Below are 8,115 nucleotides of genomic sequence, written 5' to 3' on the forward strand. Positions count from 1 at the left end.
AATATTTGGTCGAATTACCCATTGCCAGTAAAATTTTGTCCGATAATCGGCTAAAATTTTAAATTTGCCAACAAAAATTTCCAAACAAAAACAATTTTGATCGCAATGTAGACGCAATTAACGGAAAAGTTACCTTGTATCATATACCAGCTCGTCTCTCCTACTGATCAAACAGCTATTTCTACTCCAAATTTTATTTTTATATTATATTTCTATTTAAAACCTAAATTAGCAAAGGATGTAAAAACCAAAACAGAACAAATCCTACACGAATCAAATCAACAACTCCCTTACTACATATTTCATTGCTGCTCAGGCATTCTTTGCTGAGGCAGGCAATTGTGTCCTTCACGTAGGATTTGGCAATAACCAAAATCGCATAAGAAATTCAAGTATTGGAAAGTCCCAGAAATAGTAATGTCTTCTAATCTAGTCTTCTATCTAACTGGGGGGGGGGGGGGGGTTCACATTGAAACGTCGTGTTTCGAAGATGTTATCAAGCGACTTCTCCAGCTTCTCTCTGCATTATTTGAAACTTTGAAGTTCAATGTTAACTACTAATTTTACTCTAATATGTAATATAGAAAATCACGTATCATTGCACTGTTGAGTCTAGAACAAAACGAGAGTAACAGCAAAATGAAAGAGCAGACGATACGGCTGGTTTCATACAAAGAGCCGTCTGTTTATACAGGCCAGACTGCTTCATATTCTCTAGGGGTTAGGTTCTGTAGCTAACGCCACCTACGTGCAGTAAAGAGGGTGTCCCGCACGTAGTAAAGATATATCAAGTAATTGATTTTCGCTCATCCAAATCCCCTGCAAAGTCTGTGTCTGCGTATCCCAGCAGATTGTCGGGTTGGATGGCCTCAAAACAGATATAGGGCTATTCCATTTATGCTAGCCAGCAGATGTTTTGCGGCAGTCAAATGATCCTTCTAAGGGTTTTAGGTAATCCGGCAAGTACATTTAGAGCCTAGGCTACAAATGGTCGAGTAAAGACAAGTCAAAAGCATGATTCCTCCAATCATTTCTCTGTAGCGAGTAAGAAGTGAGTCTTTGGTTTCCTAAGGTTGAGGCCCTCTTCAGAGATCAACGCTCTGGTCACTTGGAGTGGGTTTTAGATTGCAATTGTTTAGCTTGTCAAGAGGCCGGGCAGCCTAGCAGAATCGATGAAGTAGGATGTGATTGTGCACGGGATCTCTCGTTATATCAATCCCTACGAATCTTGTGGCAGATAGGACTCAAATCGTTCCAAATCGTTGTCCCAAGAGAAGACTAAGATCTACAAAGGAAGATTGTTTATTATAGAATACCAGTGTGTCGTCAACATAGATACCTGTCAATGCCTCCCTCTGTTGACGACGAAACAATTGGCAAGGATTTTATTTAAATTGGCTGACGCCAAATCGTAACAGGGCTGGCGTAATTTTTTGATGCCATGCAGGGGGAGCCTGTTTCAACCCATACTTGCATTTCTTTAGAAGACACTTGATGGCTCTTCGATCAGGAAGCAAAGGTGCCAATATCAAAGTTTTCTTTGAAGTCGGTGCTTGAATTATTCGCCCATCTTCCAAACTCAGTGGTGCATCTTTGCGTCATATAGCGTCTTGGCAGTTTGATCGGCGAAATAGGTCACAAGCTAATTGGACAATAGCCTGAGCACTATTCGGTGCCGTTTATTGTTTCCAACCTCTCTCTCTCCTTTTTTCAAATTCTGTTATGCCAATGCCAATGACCTGCTAACAATAACGAGTGGTCACCTCTCGATCTGTCAAACTAATTCTGCTATCAGAATCGGAATCAGCTTTATTAGCTTAAAGTTGTTTACAATCGTTCTTGAATCTACCAGTTCCTAGTGTCACACCACACATCCTATTCGCCCACCAATAAATTCCGTTCTACTTACCACAACAAGGCAAATCCGATTAATCGACATTAGGTTCTCCTTTCATGAGAAGTCCTGAGGTTAATATTTATTTACAGAAGATTCTGTTACAGTTATTATGCTCTGTATGATTTATGATCTTTGAATCAAATATAGAAAGATTGAAAATATGAGGTTTAATACTAAAGTATGTCTCATAAGGCGTAACCGTATTTCCTTTCATCAGAGTTCAGTTTCAGAGATAGTCACATGGTGTACCGTTTCCGTCTAGAGGAATAGTGGAACCTATTTGGTATAAAGAATACCGGATGCAAATTCCAAAATTCTGCGCTGAGATGTACAGGGCTGTGATTTGACGCACTGTTCTTTCGTTATGTAGCCAGTGTAATATATCAATACTGCTTCATTCCCTACACCATCTCTGCAAAAAATGTCAACATCACAATTAAATTTTGTTGGTGAATTGGCAGCCAGGCCGTTGAATTCTGAGATAGCCATCTTTTGACTACAAGAAATATAATTGTGTATAGCAGGTTGTGTCGTCCTTGCATGTGTAACGAAGTCATAAAATACAAATTTTATTGAATTATATTGTGTCTTGATTGTTTGTTTTATTAATATGGTTATACATACATCCGTTGCCTTTATGCCTGATACATATCATAATTCAAGTGTTGCTGCCCTTTCGTTGAATTCTATTTTTATATTATACCTTGTGCTCTACTTATTTCCGATTGGATGAATCTTCATGCGTAGGAAGTCGCGCCATGCATTTCCGTGAATATGAAATGTTCCTGCGTACGACATCCGGAGCTTTTGTCGGAAATGCTATGTCTCCTTAAGCATGCAAGACCTATAAAAGGATACCCTTTTGTTCCCAAAAGTTAGTTCTAGTTCCGCTTCGTTCTTACACTAGTTCCTGTTCTTGTTCAAGTTCCAGTTCTAGTGCTATCCTATCTACAAGTGTTGTTCAATTCATCAATAGTTGTGAGTATAAATTTTGTTTAAATCAATAACTATTATAAGTGCTTCTCATCGCTGCTTGTGCGACCGATGAGCCTGTAATCTATATCTTCTCCGCAACGGTTCATCTTTATTTCTATTCCCCGCCACCGTGGTGACGGTAAGATCAATTTCGCATAACTCTTTCCCTCTATTTCCGTTTCCCTTTTTATGCCCCATAACTGTGTATTCCCTTTGTTGTTGTTTGGCCCACTAGAATAAAGAAATATATTCGGCATTGTGGTAACGCCTTCCGAGTTCATTCATTATTTATTTATTCATTATTATCATTTCTTGTCTTAATCAAGTAAAGTCATTCTTCCTACAAGGAGAATGCTTTACATAATGGTGGCAGCGATCTATCGAACTCACCCACAATGACGGATAATATTTTTGCTAGTAGGCATAAACTTTCTCGTTCTCCTGTAACCACTACCAAAAGTCCCATTGAGCCAGACATACAAATTGAAGAACCTGTAGCCAGATCGCTTAATTTTGGTAAAACTTCCACTTCAAATCGTGCTGGAGCTGAGAAGTTTACGGGTAATAAAACTTCGATAAGGGCAACAGAAGCTATTGGGAAATCTGCTTCCCCTGTTTTAAAACCTAGGGAAATTCCAAATAATCCTCAGTTAAGAAAGTTAAGATCGAACTCTGCGTATGAACTAGTAACGGGGGTAGACCTTTCAAACGTTCGCAAACCCCGGGCCAAAAGTAACGCTAACCCCTCGGCTGCACGAGACTCTCCTTCCATACTAACCAAATTAATAAACCACCTTTCACCCAAGAAAACCGTCTCCACAAACACTGAAGGGAAATAATCAGCCCGTGTCTGATTTTTACCTTTGTAAAATGTGAAGAAGTTTTAGAGATGAACACGGGAACACTAGTTCCTTCGTTGTGCACTGCAGGACGTGTATTTTTCAACTGACTGCCCCTTGCCCTCTCTTGCGAGACGGCCAATAGGCCTAGGGCGGGGCTAAATTACAAGGGGGGGGGGGGGAAATGGGCTGTACAATGGTGGCCCTCTACCGAGGGCCACTCAATTCAAAAGCTCTAAAACGGCTGGGCAGCCTCGTGCGGCGTCCAGACCGCGTCGTCTGCTGTTGGGAATCTAATATATTCCCAACACACTCCCCACCAGAGCCCGTGCTCCACGGCTCGCTCTCTTCGACCGGGCTGGCGGCTGACACGGATGGAGTTGGATCTTCTTCCGGCTCCATCTCCGGCGCGGGTAGTGCTTCAACGTCGTCGGGCTGGTCCTCGCGTAGCTCCAAGGGGTGTAGGGACTGAATCGCTCGGTTGATCAAGCTCCCGTTAGGGGTCTTGATCGTTGCCGATCGAATCAGCCCGTCCCGACTGTAAATCAGCTCCTTCACGACACCGACTGTCCACATAAGTCGTTTCGTGTTGTCGTCGTGGATGACGACAACTTCACCTATTCGAATTTTGCGTCCGGGTCCTCCCTTGCAGTGGAATTTGTCAACTTGGAGTAGGTAGTCATTGACGAACCGCTCGCAAGTCTCCTTGACATATTCTCTGCGTAGGCGGTCCATTTCAATAAGTCGTGCGTTGGTTGGGTCGGGAGTCAGTAGATTAATTGCTGGCTCCGGTGGAGTGCAATTAGATCGTCTATTGTTCAGAAATTGATTTGGAGTGATGGGAAGTGGATCATCACTCCCCTCTGCCATGTAAGTGAGTGGCCTTGCGTTCACTACACTTTCTGTCTCGATCAAACTAACTTCCAACTCGTCGTATTCTAGACACGCACGGCCATTGGAACGCCGTAGTAGGTCTTTCATCGTCCTGACCATGCGTTCCCAAAAACCTCCCCACCATGGGGCTAGGCTGGCGGAGAAAATCCACTCGGTTTTACGCATGGCTAGAAGGTCGTGGACCGTTGGGTCAGATCTTAGGACCTTCAGGTGTTTGGAAACGCACCTAAATGTTTGCGCGTTGTCCGAATACATCACAGACACGTTACCCCTCCTAGCCGAAAATCTTCGGAAGGCTAGTAGGAAGTCTCGTGCTGACATGGTTTTTGTTAATTCCAGGTGGACGGCCCTAGTTACCGCGCAGGTAAACAGGCAGGCGTAGCTCTTGGGCTGCTTGATTTTCTTCTTGCCTGACCCGTCCGCTTGGAGGTTTTCTTTTTCCTCCGTGTGTTCCATGGCTGGAGGCTCTGCTGGAGTCTCCATACTTGGATCATCCGTTTGTGGTGGATCCACGGAGGTCGTAGGCTCCGCTTGCTTGCGTTTCTTACGCGATATTGGGTGTTTGTAATACAAAGGCCCTGCGAAATCCACACCCGTGATTTCGAAGGCTTTCGCTTGTTTCAAGCGGTTCAACGGTAGAGGTGCAGCTACTTCTGTGAATGGTGGTGAAGTTAGCCGTTGGCACTTGACGCAGGCATGCCAAACTGACTTAGTCTGCTGACGTCCTTTGATGATCCAAAATCGTTCTCTTAAATCGGAGAGGGTGGTTTTCCCTCCGGCGTGTTTCAGTGAGACGTGCCTGTCTGCGATGAGTAATTTCACGACTGGATGGTGAGGGGGCAGCAGTATGGCAGGTTCGATGTCTCTGTCTGTTAGTGCCAATTCGACCCTTCCGGTTACTCTGATCAGCTTGTCTCTTCCATCCCACACGGGTCGGAGTTTGGCAATTTTCTCCTTGTGGTGTGGTTGCCTTCCCTCTTGTAGGTCTTGGAACGTTTTTGGAAATGCTTCTTTTTGGAGCTGCCTGTAGATAAGTAGCTCCGCCTTCGTCAGTTCCTCTACTGTAAGATGGTCTACCAGTATTTCCTTTTCGTCTCCTATCTTGATTGGAGTTTGGATTTGCGTTCTGTTGATGGGGCGATTCTTGGAGATGAACCTAAGCATCCAGGCGGTTCGTCGAAGTAGTCGATTCCATGATGGAATTCGTTCCAGCTGCCATTCCATTGGGGTAGCTGGTTCCACGGTAGCCACCGACATGATGACGGTTTTTCCTTTGGCTTCCGCTTCGATCTTCTCGTGGATGCTCGTCTCTCCTGCATCGGGTGTTGAATCCGGCCATTCTGTTTCTTCCTTTAGCCATGGTGGACCATTCCACCATAGCTCCGAGTGTACCAGCGCTGACGCTGGCGCTCCCCGCGAGGCAAGATCCGCAGGATTGTGTATGCCCGGGCAGTGCCGCCACCAACTTACTCCAGACAGCTTCCTGATAGCTTCCACTTGGTTCCTAACAAATGGTTTCCATCTGTTAGGATCTCCTCTGATCCACCCAAGTGCTACCAAAGAGTCCGCCCAGAATATGGTTCGCCATGACTCTATGTGGAGAAAGTTTTTCAATTTTTCTCCTAGCCGTGCGGCTAAAAGTGAGCTTAATAACTCCAGTCGTGGTAGGGTGACTTTTTTCTTTGGGAGAGGTGCCACTTTCGTTTTACTGGCTAGAAAGTGAATGCTGGTTTCGTTGCTTTTGGTTTGGAGTCTTGCGTAAGCAACGGCTCCGTACGCCGCCTCAGACGCATCGCCGAAGACGTGAATTTCTGCTGATTGTATGACCCGTTTGGAGTAGCCTATCCAGCGAGGGATTTTCAATTTGGCGAACTCGTTCAACCCGGTCATGGCAGTTATCCAAGTTTGTGTAATTTCCGGCGGCGCTTCGACGTCCCAGTCAATTTCTTCTTCCCAAAGTTTCTGGTAGATGATTTTTAGCAGGAGTGTAGTGGGTGCTAAGAACCCAATGGGATCAAACAGTCTTGCAGATATCCGTAGGATACTTCTTTTGGTGACAAGGTCCCCCAGTTCTGTAGCGGCTTTGATGATAGGCGCGGGGTCGAATTGGAATGTGTCGGATTCGGTGTCCCACCGAATGCCTAGGACCTTTGGTTGGCCCTCTTCCAGTTTCTGCGTGAAAATTTTTACAATGGGGTTGATAAGCCCCTTCTCACTGAGAAATTTGCGAAGTGTTTTGTCGTTTGTCACCCAGCTTCGCATGTTGAGTTTAGCCTCTTGGAAGATGGCCTTTGTTTCTTGAATCCTGTTTTTGGCTGTGGGGATGCTGTCGGCGCCCCCTAGGTAGTCGTCGACGTAAATTTGTTCTTTTAATTGCTTCACTGTAGCGGAGTACAGTGGCTCCATTCCATCTAAATGCTTGTTGAGGGTAACTCTAAGCAAGAATGGGCTGCAACTGAGTCCAAACGGGACTCGTTTCCACCTGTAAGCAACTAAAGGGGAGCCAGGTGTTTCTGGCTCCGTTACCCACAGAAATCGTACTGCGTCTGAGTCTTCAGGATGCAGGGCGATATTCAAAAAAGCTTTCTCAATATCTGCTATCCATGCGATCCGATTTAATCGGAATCGCATTAGAACGGCTAGCAGGTCAGGATTCAGGTTTGGACCGGTTTCTAGGACGTCGTTGAGGCTTGGTCCAAATTTGGACTTGGCCGCTCCGTCAAAGACCGGTCGGATCTTTGTAGTTGTTTTGTCCTGTCGAATGACAGGATGATGTGGCAAATAAGTGTGGAGTCCCTCGTAGTTTAGGTCTGCCTTTTCTACGAAGTTTTGGACTCTTAGTTGCTTGATCTCCTGGTGGTAAGCAGATAGAAGCGCTGGCGTTCTTTTGAGTCTATTTAAAAGACTTTCCAGTCTTCCTTTAGCCATCAGGAAATTTTTCTCCAACCTCCACTTATCCGTTTTCCATGGGATTGGGGTGCAGTATCGCCCATCTTCTTGACGGGTGATTTTGTTTCCAAAGGAGCCTAGAGGGTCGTCTGGCTCCACTGCATCGCAATCGTCTAAAATGGCGAAGTGTTCCAGCTTCCAAAATAGCGATAGGTCAAAGTCCGTCTGCCGTTTTAATTCTTCTTTTACAATCTTCTTTTTTTCTTTTTTAATTGTGGAGTTTTCTATGGAGATTTCGTCCATAGACTCCGGGTGGGGAGATGAGGATTCTTTTGTCTCCTTCCCATCCGGCAATTTCTCCTTTTCTTCGGGAAGGGTTGTAAAAGTGTAGTTTGAATCAAGGCAGCCGGCTGCATATGAAGCTACCGTTTGGGTTGAAAAGCTACTATATTGCAGCATTTGCTGGATTATCGCCTTTCCTTTTTTCGAATTTTTCTCTTTAGAAGGGCCAACTATCATTCGCCCAAGCTTTGTGTTGTAGGCCCTTAGGCCACACGGGCTTTGGATAGCTGCTTCATTGGGGATGATTTCAAACATCTGGTCGACTCCTATTAAAATCCC

This window comes from Daphnia carinata, chromosome 7 (genome assembly GCF_022539665.2).
Source record: "Daphnia carinata strain CSIRO-1 chromosome 7, CSIRO_AGI_Dcar_HiC_V3, whole genome shotgun sequence".
NCBI lineage: Eukaryota > Metazoa > Arthropoda > Branchiopoda > Diplostraca > Daphniidae > Daphnia > Daphnia carinata.